The sequence below is a fragment of the Ostrea edulis genome, chromosome 9 (genome assembly GCF_947568905.1).
Source record: "Ostrea edulis chromosome 9, xbOstEdul1.1, whole genome shotgun sequence".
NCBI lineage: Eukaryota > Metazoa > Mollusca > Bivalvia > Ostreida > Ostreidae > Ostrea > Ostrea edulis.
In genome coordinates this window covers 53,559,826-53,576,939 of record NC_079172.1, presented here as the reverse complement: position 1 = coordinate 53,576,939, position 17,114 = coordinate 53,559,826, and the positions used below count along the sequence as shown (strand labels likewise).

General features: G+C 35.5%; 1 protein-coding gene and 1 long non-coding RNA gene across 2 annotated transcripts in view; one reads left to right on the top strand and one right to left on the bottom strand.

The window, feature by feature from the left end:
• LOC125658391 (steroid 17-alpha-hydroxylase/17,20 lyase-like) overlaps positions 1 to 6,787 on the bottom strand; it is a 28,679-nt gene extending 21,892 nt beyond the window's left edge. Inside the window, exon 1 of the mRNA XM_048889631.2 lies at positions 6,669 to 6,787. The gene's annotated coding sequence lies outside the window, so the exon portion shown is untranslated. The remainder of the gene's footprint in view (positions 1 to 6,668) is intronic.
• A 686-nt stretch (positions 6,788 to 7,473) lies between these two features.
• On the top strand, positions 7,474 to 16,772 carry LOC130050221 (uncharacterized). The gene is made up of 2 exons (XR_008798644.1): positions 7,474 to 7,835; positions 16,613 to 16,772. It is a non-coding gene; the product is annotated as an uncharacterized LOC130050221 (long non-coding RNA).
• The last annotated feature ends 342 nt before the right edge of the window (positions 16,773 to 17,114 follow it).

The window sequence follows — 17,114 nt, the reverse complement described above, 5'->3', positions numbered from 1 at the left end:
TTTACTCTCATGCGCTTTAAATCAGAGACGGGATACTTTTAACTTTGATAAAGTTGAATTTTCCATTATATTCACAAGCATAGTAAATTATCATCCCTTGCGAATTATGATATACTGGCTGACCCCCCCCCCCCCCCCCCCCCCCTTACATTGCATGGTAGGATGAATCCGCCCCCTTCTTTACATGTATGGTGTTGAAGTTTGGAATAGAGAACATCTGTTATGGATTTTTTGGACCCCTTTTTATTTTCGTTTGATAGTCAAGAATTTTAGACGACCGCGAGTTATCCTCTGCTACCCCCCCCCCTTCAGAAAAAAAAAAAACCCACGCCATCTGTCTGTCTGATGCTCTTAAGATTCTTATGTGCAACAAAAATGGAAGTTCAGTAAAATTTCTGGCAACTTTCTTGCATATTGTATTGAAAAAAATAATAATTTTGATTTATAGTCAATATTAGCCCTAAAATAATATATGTCTCTGATATGAAGCCTACCAAAAATACCGTGTAATTTCATTCCAAATGTACCTAGCCAAATTTGTCATGTAATTGGATATGTAAGGTATTTTATATCTATTAGAAAATATTTTATTAAGATTAATTTTTCGAATTTGAATATGGCGTATTATACGCCAACAATTATTCCGGAAATATATTATCTATTGGTGACGTTTCACCCAAGTAAGTATAATCTCGCGAGAATACCGCTTGTTTTCATCTGCCCGTGTAGCACATTCTCAACGAATACACAGGTCACGTGCTACTCACGTAGTGTTAGCTTGATGACGCGACCTCTAATTATAGAATGTCCACGACTTGACCATTTTGAAAACGTTGAGCCCGATTTTTATAGGAAAAAAAAAAGGTTTGTGGAGCCCTTTGCAAAGTTCAGTATAGAGTGTTTAAAATATCGATATATATTTTCTAATATATCTCAAGTGTCAAAAGTATTTCTGCATTCCTAGTTTTCACTTTATATTCAATAAACTAGCTTTCCTATTTTAAAAACTTCACCAACACTTGATATTTAATGTTATCATTATAAAATTTTCAGAATACATGCAAAAAACACTCAAGATTCATGACAAATGTTACTTTTAGTGTTATTTTCTGTATTTTTTTGTGGGTCGATTTAGGAAGTACGGGGTATATTTTTTTTAATGCTACATGTAATTAATATGAAATGTGTAAGATAAAGTTCAAATAAAGTTCTTACATGATTATCATATTGAGTGTAACGTATATAGAAAAATAACAATAACTTTAATAACAGATTTAAACCTAGGCGATTGTGCATGATTTATAAATTTTTCATGATGATGGCTGCAGTGGAAATATTTTTATCAGTGCTTTAAAAATTGTATTATTCAATAAATTAGCAGTGCGGAAATACTTTTGACCCTTGATTGTATATGGAGGAATGTTAATTTAGAATCTCTTCACAATTCAATATTTGCACTATTGTATTCATCACATGAAACAGATAAAAGAAAATGCATGAATCCATATGTTGCATAAAATCACATAATTTTCTCATGAATATAATGCAAACACATTCACATGGTACTTGCATGTCAGAATTTTACTCGTCGGATTATTAACTAGGCTGAAGCTAACAGCCACTAACCAGCACCCTAAAGAAAATTCATCAAAGTACTAAGAGTACTCACACGGAATATTAAAAGTTAGCAAGAAAATCGATCAAAATTGATGATTTTTCAAACAATAAATCACCATATTCTTAATACTTATCATTTCCATTAGTGGAACTCTTCAAATTAAAGGCGCGTAAAGTCGTGCTACCGGGACAACATACGTAAACATTACTTAGGCATACGTAATATAAATTATGGTATCGAATACATATTATAACCGACTGCAAACCACGACACTGATTAAAATTCTAAAGGCAAAAGGAATTGATTATTCTTACAAGAAAACAGACGAACTTATTAAACTATGTGAAGGAGTGCAAGTACTAAATCTGCCAAATCTGACCGATATAAAGCATCAGTCGCAAGAAGAACTGTGAAGGGGAAAAACAATTCATGCACATCCGACACAATGACTTTTCTTGTAATTAATGGGATTCATGTGTTATTAAGATTATTCTGTCAGACATTCTATTTTATACAATTTGGACAGGTTCATATGGCATGGACTTTGTAATCGTTAATGCCTCCTCACCTCCCCCCCTCTCTCTCTCTCATTTTCAAATATTTTAGTATAAGTTATATACTTGCCAAACTGCATTTTTTAAGACGTTTATAACACTAATTAACACAACAAATGCTTTTCTAAACTGCATCTAAGCTATTTTGAAAATTACAAAATATTGATTGACTTAGGACAGAGAACATCGTTGTTTGGAATTTTTATAATAGGTGTAGTGGAGTTTAAAAAAAAAACCATGTACCATCCTTGATAAACTAGTGTTAGTATATTTTTAAAATACAGTTTGACCAATGGCTATTTTATTTAAAAGTTCACCATGTACTTTAACTTAAAAAAAAAGGGGGGGGTGCTATGAACGTTTCGTTTATGTCCCAGTAATCTCGCACTTGCTCGCGAGACTTGTGCATTTTCTTACCAATGACGCACAAGAGTCATCAAAGCGCGATAACTCTAATGTGCTGGTAATGAGAAGTATTATCAAGTTTGATACAGTGTATATACTTGAGGGCAATTGAGCTAATATGAAAGTTCCTAATTTTGCATCACATAGGGCCGTAATGAAGGTTAACAACAACTTAATTTTTAAAGAGTAAAGAAAGGAGTATGGACGCAAGACAGAGGACCCCTTTAATAGGCTATATCATTTCCTGTCCTCTGTAGGGGGTGTAGGAGGAATGCTGGACAACTCGCCCCCAAGACAACTCGCCCTCAAGACAACTCGCCCCTTCTAAGGACAACTCGCCCCTTCTAAGGACAACTCGCCCTCTCTCAGGACAAGTCGCCCCCTTCTCTTGAGACAACTCGCCCCCAATATTATATATAAATATATTATCACATTTATTTTTATTTTGTGTGTGTGTGTTATTTACACTTTTAACCCTATAAAGATACGTCTTTTTATTTCATACTTTAACACGAATGGTAAATTCTAATAGAATAGTATACACAGATTTGATTATTGCATTTCAGAAAAAGTTATATTTTTCATAAATCAATTGGCAAGAAAAATTATATTTACTGGTCTTCAGGTAATTGATTAAATGTCTCCAATACTGAGAAAATTTTGGGGTTTTTTGGAGAGTGTTTTTTTTTTTTTTTTTTATCGATATAGTATACATAAGTGTAAAGGTGAACCATGAATATTCTGATACGTGTAATTACCTTTTAATGCGTTTCTCAACTAATTCCCGTTGAAAAATAATAAAATTCCCATTTTAGAAATTTTATAACGGCTTTGCTTTTAATAACTGATTCTTTTTACGCGGGGTGATTCTTTTTACGCGGTGATTTCAAAGTGTAAAGAACTCTGATGATGAGTACCGCATATAACGTTTGAAGTAAATTTATAACAGCTTGGGGGAAATCAAAGAATTAGATTTAACAACAGACGCAGATTATTGATAATTATACTATGTCAGCTGTAGACCAAGCTAATACTCTCCCTATACCAAACGCTAACTTGTTTCCGCTGAAATTATATATTTTACATGTACATAAAAGTGATGATGAATTTACTGAACCCAAACACTGGATTTTCACTAAAATCTTTCGTCTTGCATAAAAAGACGTGAAGTTTGGTGTTTATGTGAACACGTCTTATTGTCTGTGATGTATACCTGTATACTATCTATAAGAAATTCATTAATTTTTGCTAAAACACCTCTTGGATTTAGACCAAAAATAATAATTGTAAACATGTATGATATGTAGGAGCGAGATATCTCAAGGGAGGGGGCGAGTTGTCCCGAAGAGGGGTCGAGTTGTCTTGGGGGCGAGTTGTCCTGATACCTGTAGGAGTACCACATGGAAGTGCCCGATGATGGAATCTTTTTTCAAACCCTTCTAATTATTGAATATGGGGAGATAGAATGGCACACAACTGATCAAGAGATAGACAACATGTGTATACGTACCCATAGAACACTAAAAAGGGAGCACGGTGGCATTTGACGGCACCTGAAAATTCTTAATTTTACATCTCATAGATTGTAATTAAGGTTAATAACAACATAATCTTTGAAGAGTCCACGTGAAGAGCATGGAGGCATGGTAGGGGGCCTTATGGGCTATCATTTCCTTCCTCAGTTTGCAGCTGTACCCGAGGTTGGGGTCACTTTTCAGACTTCTATCATCATTGAATATGAGGTGATCAAATGAAACAAAACTGATGAAAAGGTGAATAACAATGTATACGAACCCAGGTTATAGTGGAGAATCCACACTCTCCAGCCACGCTAATTGTAATACTTTTAGCGATCTTATCAAAATTAACGAATGGTCTAAATAATGTTTAGTGATTTTTAATTCAACCAAAACGGAATTTTAACTATATCTAAGAAAATCCCAAACTCTTAAATCCGACTCTTGTCTTTAATAACGATACATATCTACTTAAAACGGAGTCTCATAAGCATTTACGTGTTACAATTTCAAGCAACTTTTCGTGGAAACTACATGTAATATCTTCGAGAAAAACATCGACTATTCCAAGCACACAAAATACACCACAACAAGTCTCCCGGTGACCTAACAAATAGTATCCATGAAAGCACGAAGCACACTTACCATACTCGGCACGAACCTCACTTACAATACTCGGAACGAACCACACTTACAATATACTAAGCACGAACCACACTTACAATACTCGGCACGAACCACACTTACAATATACTAAGCACGAACCACACTTACAATACTCGGCACGAACCACACTTACAATACTCGGCACGAACCACACTTACGATACTCGACACGAACCACACTTACAATGCTCCGCACGAACCTCACTTACAACACTCGGGACAAACCACACTTACAATACTAGGAACGAACCACACTTACAATACTCGGAACGAACCACACTTACAACACTCGACACGAACAACACTTATAACACTCGGCATGAACCACACTTACAATGCTCCGCACGAACCTCACTTACAACACTCGACACGAACACTTACAACACTCGGCACGAACCACACTTACAATACTCGACACGATCAACACTCGACACGAACCACATTTACAATACTCGACACGAACCTCACTTACAATACTCGACACGAACCACACTACATCACTCGACACGAACAACACTTACAATACTCGGCACGAACCACACTTACAATACTCTGCACGAACCACACTTACAAAACTTGGCACGAACCCCACTTACAATACTCGGCACGAACCACACTTACAATACTCGACAGAAACCACATTTACAATACTCGACACGAACCACACTTACAATACTTGACACGAACCACACTTACAACACTCGACACGAACAACACTTACAATACTCGGCACGAACCTCACTTACAACACTCGGCACGAACCACACTTACAATACTCGACATGAACAACACTCGGCACGAACCACATTTACAATACTCGACACGAACCACACTACAACACTCGACACGAACAACACTTACAATACTCGGCACGAACCACACTTACAATACTCCGCACGAACCACACTTACAACACTCGACACGAACCACACTTACAATACTCGACACGAACCACATTTACAATACTCGACACGAACCACACTTACAATACTCGACACGAACAACACTTACAATACTCGGCACGAACCACACTTACAAAACTCGGCAAAACCAGTTCGCTAACACAAATATACTATAACTCTTCCCCCACCCCATCCCCAGTACAATACGACTTTAAAATTATCCTTATCAATATTGACAAAACAGTACACCATTGCAATCATTCAAAACCTCCATACCTCTCCAATATATACCAAACTACTTTTATACTGGTCAAGTACTTCATATCAAATTAATACTGGAATGTAACAGTCGGAACCTAAATCTCTCTCGTGAACAGAAACCTCTATAACACGCCGTTTTCTACCATTTCAATATCTTTCTACTGACCAGCATGGCCAGTAGAAAGATCTTTTTGATCAGAAAGTAGACACACAGTTGTGTGAAATATAGCGGTACATTAAGTTACTCTCCCGAGATTTATTAGTGTTCGGTTCAAGTGACTTGTCAGAAACAGAAAATGCAAATGTATTTCTTGTTCAAACTTTTACAATGGACAATACAACTTTAATAAACGCTTTTTCAACTATAATATGAATGTTAATGTATTGCCATGGTAAAATTGCCTGTATTCGATATTTCTCTCTCTAATCTAATGCAGAAGTAGCAGGTACTGCGAATGTTTACATAGGAAGTGTATATTCATTGTCCATTGCATATGTATGTATTTCAAATATATTTACAATGCACTAACCGAGTGCATATATCCTTTTGTATTCTACGTTTGTTGAACATCACTGGTTAAAAAACATTAATTATTAGTGTAATTTATAGCGGACGACTTTCTACGTGGAGACAGAGGAGTTTCAGATAAGGAATGATAAATCAGGGCTACCTCTGTTAAGTCGGATGCACGTGTGACGTGTTAGTAGTTTTCGATTTACATGTATGTAATTAAAAGATATCTTACCTTGGATGTAAAGAATATGATCTTCCCAAATCAGTTATATGCAGAACTTGCGCCTTTCTTGTGAAATGTTTACATAGCCAAGTTTAAAAGCAAGATCTCTTTACATTTTTTTAAAATTAATCACGTGACACACAGGTAAACTTACGTTTTATCGGTTCACCTGAACATGGTCTAGAAACGGCGGTGTACATGAATGAATTGTGTCCCTTTACCTGTAATATACATTGTATTTACTTTATGTATAACTTATGCTTATATTTATGTTTATTTGTTCTATTTAAAAACGTTAAACCTATGAACTGTATGGTTGTTACTAATAAAGAATTCTATACAGTTTTCAGAAACGCTGTTCTTCAAGAGAAATGCCATTGTAATTTTCGGGGTTTTTTTGTTGTTGTGTTATGTCACTCATTATTATAGAGACGTCACCAGCGGTTGGTGAAATCTATATTATTGTAGAGACGTCACCAGCGGCAGGTGAAATCTATATTATTATAGAGACGTCACCAGCGGTAGGTGAAATCTATATTATTATAGAGACGTCACCAGCGGTAGGTGAAATCTATATCGGGACAACACCGACTGAGGCACGGACTTTCCGTTTTAACTTCATTTCCAATAGACCCGTGATTTCCACTTCACAATGCCGGTGTAGCGGTGACCACGGTCGCTGGTGCTCAGGGTCGCTCTAAATATAGCGGTAGCCCTGCTGTTCGACGCTCGCATAATTCGACCCATAGATAATTGTAAACATTTTATATGGTTGTAATCAGCAATTAGTGTGAAGTTTGGTGATGAAAAAAAACCCAAAAGACAATAAAACAATTGGTATTATTGAATTATTTTGTTTTAAAAACCAGAAAATGCTTTGGTTTTTAATTCTACATCTGAAATTGTGATCGGCATATGAACTTCATTTATGCACATATTTTAATAAGAAGACGTGCATTTTAACTAATATATTAAATTATATAACTAGTGCAGCTCCTTTAGCAAAAATATCAACAGAAACTTACTAATAATTATTCATTTTACATGCAAGAATCATCGAGATCGGCATCCCACCAATGTCGTCCTGTACTCGAGCGATCGAGTCTCGACTGATTTATATCATTATGATTATGATAACAATACCTTGAAAGTAAGATAGTGGTTTAAAAAGAAAAAGTAAATAATATTGTTTTTATTGTCTATGATTTAATTGCTAGTATGAATAAATGCGAATCATGATCACACTGTACCAGTTTAATTCAAAACAAAGTTGTGACTCGAATTTCCTCTATTGTGTTTTTTAATATCGAAAAGCCATCAGCTATGTCAATGAAATATTTTTATGTAGGTGTTGAAATGCTTAGGTATTTAGTTTTAATTTTTTGCGCAATTACTTATGAATTATGAATTTAAAGCAGATTTTCGACATAGTTTGTGGTCAGAATAATCCAAGCCCCATGACTAATTTTCATTTGTAATTAAATGAGCACAAAGCACAACTAGCCAATCCAATAAACTTATCATGGTTATGTAACACTAACCAGACTAAGAAGATAGGTGCCTGTTTTTGACCGACTCAGGTTTACATTTCTAGGTAAACATCATATCTATAGATATATCTAGTGTTTTTCAATGATGATATCAGACATTCAGTATTTGAAAAGTGGATAATTTATGTTGAATTAATGTTAAGAATGGAGATGTGGAGTTCATATCCCATTAAAATAATTTACTTCACGTAGTTCAAAGCACGTGAAATTAGTTTAAATTCATTTCTTTGAAAACATGCCAGAAGAAAATTTATACTGTTCTTTATCTTCACCTTGCATACTAATGCAATAATCAATTATCTTTGGAATGAAAATATGAATTATTTACCCTGTGAAAAACGAATAGAGAACATCCTATATATTGGACATTCTCGAGCATACAGTAAAAATGTGCATAATCATTTGCATGAAATTTCTATATGGTAGAGCCTTGATATTTAGGGGTCAAAGGGCAAGTATTATGACATCATTTACTGATCCTTTTAATTCTTTCTGCATTGAATTTGTCAATTCTCCAAAACATCCCAATTTCCCTCATTGTGATACATTTTAATCTGTGATCCATTTCAATCAGTCTGTTGATTTTTTTGTTGGATTTGAATTATACATTTTTTTCGAAGTAATCTGTAGAGTAGCATAATTTCATGTGAATTTGCAGTTTTTGAGCTACGTCTGTTCTTTAATAACATCAGGTTGCACTCAAATACAGTGGCAAATCTATACCTTACTGTGGGGTTTGGGGGGAGGTTAGCCCATTTAAAAAGAATGATTTAAAATGGTGCATTTTAATGCATTTCTTCCCTTCATTTGTAGTCACCACATCTTTTATATGTTTGGGTGTGGTAAAACAGAAAAGAAATATGCTGGTGTGACGTGTTGTCAGTATATTTTTCTGAATTAAAGTTAAAGTAACAGAAAAGCAGTTTTCGAAATTTGTTTAAAACTTAGTACAGACTGGGTTTATGCCAAAACTAGATGACATAGACCTCATCGAATTGGCATAGACCGCAACATTGAAAAAAATAACACAAATTTAAAACATTTTTATTGACTTTTAAAGTACTTATAAAGCATATTTTCTTTCCATTTCCAAAAAGGTGTTCTCTTTTCCTCATAACGTTTATCAGACGTTGACTTGTGGGATAACTCAATTGCTTTAAACTAAGAAAATTAACATACACATTTTGTTATATCCCAATTACAATTGTTATAGACCAGTGCCATTTGACATGGACTCGGTCTATGGTTAATTTCAAACACTAAGAAACATCCTAAAGGTCAGTTATAAAACAGCATCACGCATATTTGTAATATATCAACAAGTAATTTTGAAACAGTTCACTTTCTAATGTTGACTGTCTGGTATCACCCTCATCTTACTGGAGTTTGATAGGCTATATATCAAAATAGCAAAACCGGCTGAAACCTCAAGTGAACTTTTATGATCACCTGTTGTCCGTTGTCTGTCTAAACTTTTTACATTTTCGACTTCTTCTCCAGAACCACTAAGCCAATTTCAACCAAACTTGGCCCAAAGCATCCTTGGGTAAAGGGCTTTCAAGTTTGTTCAAATGAAGGGCCATGAGCCTTTCAAAGGGGAGATAATCATAAAAATGCAAAAATAGGGTGGGTTTCATTTAAAAATCTTCGAGAACCACTGGGCCAAAAAAGCTAAAATTTACATTGAAGCTTCCTGGCATATTGCAGACTCAAATTTGTTCAAATCATGGCCCCCGGGTGTTGAATGGGACCACAGTAGGGGGTCAAAGTTTTACATACAAATATATAGAATAAATCTTTAAGAATCTTCTTCTCAAGAACCACTGAGCTAGAAAAGCAGAGATTTACATGAAAGCTTCCTGACATAGTTGCAGATTCAAGTTTGCTCAAATCATGGCCCCCGGGTGTTGAATGGGACACAATAGGGGATCAAAGTTTTACATACAAATACATAGGAAGAAACTGTAAAAATCTTTTTCTCAAGAACAGCAAAGTCATGATTGTTCATAGTTATATGTAAGCATCTTCAAGTAGTGAAGCAGTTTGCTCAAATCTTAACCCATCAGGGGTAAGTGAGGAACACAATTGGCAATGGGCAATTTAGTTTTAGATAGGAGGAATGAAGAAATTTGTTTACAAACAGTGATCAGTCTTATTAATATGGAATCATTCTCAGGTATTGTAGATTCAAGCTTTTTCAAATCATGACCTCTGATTTCCTTAATTAAATAATTGCCAAAACCATAACATTGTCAATCCCCAAAAAAGTAGACCAGGGGTCATAATGTGAAAGTGCATTCTTTTTAAACTAGATACAGATATATATTTACAATACGAGGATGTCTGCTAATGTCACTTCTTTTAATAAGACTAAGAAAGAAGGTAATTTTGTGACATCATTGCCCAGCTCATACCACGTGGAGGTATCCTCATATGAGCCATAATTTTGAATAAAAATTTAAACCCAAATGAAAAATAAAGTCCTTAAATTTTCTTAGTAAGTTGGTGTCGTCAAACTGCTTCCACTGTTCACCAGTGCTGGTCCCTGCAATGAAGAGGTTGCATGTGGACTGCTCTCAGTGGTCTCCCCTGAAATATAAGGTTTTAGTTGTGCACCATGCCTTTTGATTTGCTTCCCATCGAAGGAAAGAAGGGTAAAAACACCAGATTTATTGATTTTAGTGATGGTGTATGGACTCAGCCATTTTTCCTCCTCCTTATGGCCCTTTTTTGTCTTCCGCTTCAGGTTCTGTAGAAGAACGTTATCCTTGACTTGGAAGGTGTGCCGAATGATATTATGACGCTTGTCATAGTCTGTCTTCTGCTTCTCCTGGGCACGGGAAATGTTGTCCTCGGCTTCCTGAAATTTTTTATTTCTGCATTCAATAGAGTGCTTAATTCGATTATCGGTAATTTCAGCAAAGCTTACCTCTGTTGAGGGTTCAATTTCGTTTTGAAGCCCCATCCTAGGTGTCCGTAGCTCCCGTAAATAGACTGGTGAGTAGCCGGTGGACGACTGAGTGGTCATATTGATGGCTGAAACGACATGGTCGATGTATTTTGGCCAGTCACCTTCATTATCATGCATAACTTTTCTCAGACTCTGCTTCAGCGTCTGGTTGGTCCTTTCATCAAGGCCGTTGGCTTGGGGGTGGTATGGTGTTGTGAAGATGTGTTGGATTCCATAGGTACTGGTGAGCTCCTGAACGATGTGAATTTTGAATTCTGAGCCATTGTCTGTCACCAGTATGCGTGGGGCACCATGTCGCAGAATGGTTTTGAGGAGGAAGGCAGCTATGGTGTTTGCAGTTTTATCTTGCACAGCTACAGCTTCCACCCATTTAGAGAAGTAATCTGTAATAGTAATTACATGTTTATAACCATCTTGTGACTCTTTGATGTTGCATACATCCATACCTATCTTATTCCACACATCTGTAGCCACTGGTATAACTTGCAGAGGAGGGGCTGTTGTCAGTTCTGACAAAATATGAAACGGTCATTTTGAAGAGCGACCCCAGACACCGACGCTCATAATTAATTCAAAATAATTATTTCCCCATTTTTTCTCTCCTGAATTCTGAAACTACACTTAAATTAGCTATTTCAAATCAAACCGCCACCCATTTGCACCTTGTACAACTTTTACAGACCATACCCTAGTCAGTTGTGACAAAATATGAAACGGTCATTTTGAAGAGCGACCCCAGACACCGACGCTCATAATTAATTCAAAATAATTATTTTCCCCATTTTTTCTCTCCTGAATTCTGAAACTACACTTAAATTATCTAGTTCAAATCAAACCGCCACCCATTTGCACCTTGTGCAACTTTTACAGACCATACCCTAGTCAGTTGTGACAAAATATGAAACGGTCATTCTGAAGAGCGACCCCAGACACCGACGCTCATAGTTAATTCAAAATAATTATTTTCCCCATTTTTTCTCTCCCGAATTCTGAAACTACACTTAAATTAGCTATTTCAAATCAAACCGCCACCCATTTGCACCTTGTGCAACTTTTACAGACCATACCCTAGTCAGTTGTGACAAAATATGAAACGGTCTTTCTGAAGAGCGACCTCAGACACCGACGCTCATAATTCATTCAAAATAATTATTTTCCCCATTTTTTCTCTCCTGAATTCTGAAACTACACTTAAATTAGCTATTTCAAATCAAACCGCCACCCATTTGCACCTTGTGCAACTTTTACAGACCATGCCCTAGTCAGTTGTGACAAAATATGAAACGGTCATTCTGAAGAGCGACCCCAGACACCGACGCTCATAATTAATTCAAAATAATTATTTTCCCCATTTTTTCTCTCCCGAATTCTGAAACTACACTTAAATTAGCTATTTCAAATCAAACCGCCACCCATTTGCACCTTGTGCAACTTTTACAGACCATACCCTAGTCAGTTGTGACAAAATATGAAACGGTCTTTCTGAAGAGCGACCTCAGACACCGACGCTCATAATTAATTCAAAATAATTATTTTCCCCATTTTTTCTCTCCCGAATTCTGAAACTACACTTAAATTATCTAGTTCAAATCAAACCGCCACCCATTTGCACCTTGTGCAACTTTTACAGACCATACCCTAGTCAGTTGTGACAAAATATGAAACGGTCATTTTGAAGAGCGACCCCAGACACCGACGCTCATAATTAATTCAAAATAATTATTTTCCCCATTTTTTCTCTCCCGAATTCTGAAACTACACTTAAATTATCTAGTTCAAATCAAACCACCACCCATTTGCACCTTGTGCAACTTTTACAGACCATACCCTAGTCAGTTGTGACAAAATATGAAACGGTCATTTTGAAGAGCGACCCCAGACACCGACGCTCATAATTAATTCAAAATAATTATTTTCCCCATTTTTTCTCTCCTGAATTCTGAAACTACACTTAAATTATCTAGTTCAAATCAAACCGCCACCCATTTGCACCTTGTGCAACTTTTACAGACCATACCCTAGTCAGTTGTGACAAAATATGAAGCTTGTTTTATTACAATATTTTAAAAAGAAGTTATAGTTTCATACAAATCTCTTGGTAGAAAGTTACATACTCTTTCTCTTAATGAAAATATGAAATAAAATTAATCATTGACCACACACATTTTTAGAAAATTAGATTTTCTTATTTATACAAAGGGCAGACAACTCTTCTAAAAAGTCTTAAGTGCAAAAATGTCAGCTTCGAATCATTCACCAGTCATGTGAATTTCATCTGCTTCACTTTCATCATTATTTGACAATAAACATTTATGTTGATCTAAATCCTTCAAAATTCTTCATTATCCTTTCATTATACATGGCATACCTTAATTCAAAATATAAAGAAGTCTACATATCTATGCAGTTGCGGATTTAGAGGGGGTGGGGTGAGTCCCCTCCCCTAGGTCTTCTTATTTCTTTTAACCACAACCAAAGATATAAAGCATGTGGTGACTATAAATGAAAGGAAGAAGGAGCAAGAAATTCGGTCAATAATGCATTAAAATGTCCCATTTTAAATCTTTTTTTTTTCAACATTTTCCCGGGGGAGGAACAAAAATTTCTTTCGAACATGCATTGACATGCACCATATTAAATCATTCCTTTTGAAATTTGCATAGTCAAAAATGCATTAAAATGTCCCATTTAAACCAACCTTCCCCTTTGGGCAAGAGAACATATCCTTAACCCTTGTTAAAAATTTGAATTAAGCGCATATTACATTTGAATTGGAAAACCCCCAATGATACCAGTCTTTCAGCTCAGTTTTTTGCATGAAGGACACCCCCCCCCCTTCAGCATAATGCATTCATACATGCATAATTAAGCCATTTACTGAAGAAAGTATATAACCAATATTCCACACCAATTGCAATAGGATATATTTTTATTCTCTTCAATTACATTTCTACTTTGGCTTTTTAAAAAAAAAAAAGATATGCCAATTTTATACGTATATTTCGGACCATAAAGACTGAAAACAAATGATTTGTGGATTTTTATGTGTTTGATAGAAAGTTCGGTGAGGCTGTATGCTGGTAATTAGGGAGTATATGTTTCGACTCTTAAAAAGATTTCGTCTCTCTGAATGTATGTTATCTGAGGCATCTTTTCGAAATATTTCTGTGGCCCTTAAAAGGGCCGGTTTTCTTCTCGAGCTTTACTTTGTCAGAAGAGCTCTCCTTATCTGTGAGGCATATTTCCATAGGTTTCCCTGGGAAATATGAACACCATCAGCCGCAAAGTCCTGGGGATATTTCAGTCGAAGTAAAATAAATCTTTTTCCGAGCTTTGCTCGCAGAATTGTGTTAATCCTGTTCCTCTTCCTCCTGAAGATATCCCTTGTCAGACCAGGGCTCTTCTTGAAAGTACCACCCCTGTCTAGAATCTGTCCCACGAGAACAGTTCCAACTCCACTGTCTTCTAGGACCTGCACCAGTTGTAGGACGTTTTCAGCCACCTTCCTAGGTTGTCCGTCAACGCTAATGTCGTTTCCACCGAGATGAATGAAAACTCGATCAGGGGAATACTGAAGCAGGTTTTGCAGGCAGGTTTGATTTGGCTCCTTTGCTGTCATGCCACCAACTCCAAAATATTTTATTCTCGGGTCTGCTTCGGTAGATCTTCCGAGACGCGAGACAAAAGACGATCCAAAGACAGCAGCTTTCATGATGATATTAAACAACTGGACGTCGATACCGTGGCTTTTGTACATACTCGTGAAGCCAGTCCTATCATATTATTGGCTGACTGCAAAGAATGAGATTCACTCAAAGTACTGCTCATTTTTACGTAGTTCCTTGTCATGAATTTGATATAAGAAAATTGTAATTTTATGATATATAAAAAATGATTCAAATAAATGTTCCTAATTAGAACAAGGATCATGGAAATATTTCAACTTTTAAAGTCATAATTAATATATACATTGTGCTGAAATTATGTACCTTTCAAACCATTTACAGCTTTACAAATTACAAAAAGACACGGCCAATATGACCATGGGCAAAAAGTTACAATAAGAAATTTTATGAAAGTAGGACAAAATGTCACAGGACAAAAAGTCACAATTTTATAAGAAAATAAGACCAAGTCACAATTAGAATTTTATGATAGTAGAACAAAATGTCATAGGACAAAAAGTCACAGTTTATAAGAAAATAAAAAACTATTGATTTTTTTATATATATTTGAAAACATATCTGTTCTTTTTGTAAAGTTTAAGAAAATATATATGCAAACTTTATATTTTCTATGAGATTTTGATAATAATTATAAAATTGTTATTCCTTTTATCATATTTATTGTAAAATATCATTTTGATTTTTAAAAAGAGAGATTTCTTATTTCGATGAAATAAGCTTGATGATCATTTGGTTTAGTATACTACATATTACATGTAATGATGACAGAATTATGGTTGGCTTCCTTTCACTCCAGATCATTGTCAAAGCAAGAAGTAAGTGAACTATCATATAATAATTGATATATAAACAAGTTAATGATTTTTCCTTTCTTATTATCTGATAATGAACATTTAATAATGAACTGAAGGTGCTAAATGTGGCAAAACAAACATCAATAATGATGACATGTATTACCTTGTACCTCCTATCCACTGTAAGAAATGTCTGGTGTCTGAACAACAGCTTTAGTGAGCATTTGGGTACCACCTGTTATTATTATCTTAAAAGTATATATGGGGTCTCATTTGCTAAGTCATTTTTGTGACTTTTCTACATATTTTGTGACTTTCTGTCCAGTGACGTTTATCCTATGACTTTTTGTCCGTATACCAAACATGAATCCTATTTTGACTAATTTCGTGAAACTGAAACGTGTCCTTTGTAAGCAATTATAGTTGGGGCATAAGTGAACAGATATACGTTGACCTTGAAAATAAATAAATAGATATTAGGTAAATAAAGACGAAAAAAGCCACCAGACGTTAGTTTTGTTGTCTTATGGTTTTTATTGGGAATAAGAAGGATGGCACGATCCCTTATGCCTGCTGGTTCCTATACACGATCCTGCTATATGTACATGTATATAGAGTCTAGTTGGTTAAATTTTAACACAAAAAGAATTATCTCGTAATAGGAAAGTCTTCCACTTTTGTACAAAAACACCCAAAGTAAACCTCCAAGTTGTATACAGTAGATGTGTGGTTGTTCGCATATCGGAGATAATTTGAATTCAGATAATCAGAAAATATATTTGAAATAAAAGAGGGTGAGAGAAGAAACATACTATACAAAATAGATAAATAAATAATAAAACAATGTTGAATATGTGCCTACGTATTGTTCGTAAATTGGGCGAGTGCTATTTGTACTTATGATTACGAAGGTTGGTCACGGTAGAATAACCTGGTGTTATTTTATTTACAGGTAATTGTTTACACCTGCACGTTAATCCAAGTTTAAGGCGTCTAGCTGTGCCTTGTTCACACCTGTTGTCATGTGATTAAAATATAAAAGATGACTTAGGAATTGTTATGGAGATAACACTATTGTAAATATGCTTTGAATAAACAGCCATTGTTTTCAAGTTGTTTATTCGTTATTAGATATCTTAGACATAATTCAGAAATCTTATGCATTAAAATATCAATTTTGGAGTTGGATAATACAAGTTAATTTGTATCTTTCAAGTTATGATGTGCATACGAAACAGAAAAACTGAGAAGGGGGTTTATTATTACTATGGATTTAAAACCAGTAGGACACCGCTTCGAGTTAAATACCACGCATGCGCAGAAGCCGGTGATCCGAGTCGTTCTTTTCCCTATATATTCTATTAAGAGCGACCCTGAGCACCAGCGACCGCCACCACGGTTACACCGGGCGCTTAACGAAGGAACAACCACTTCCCATGCTAACGTCTTAGCTG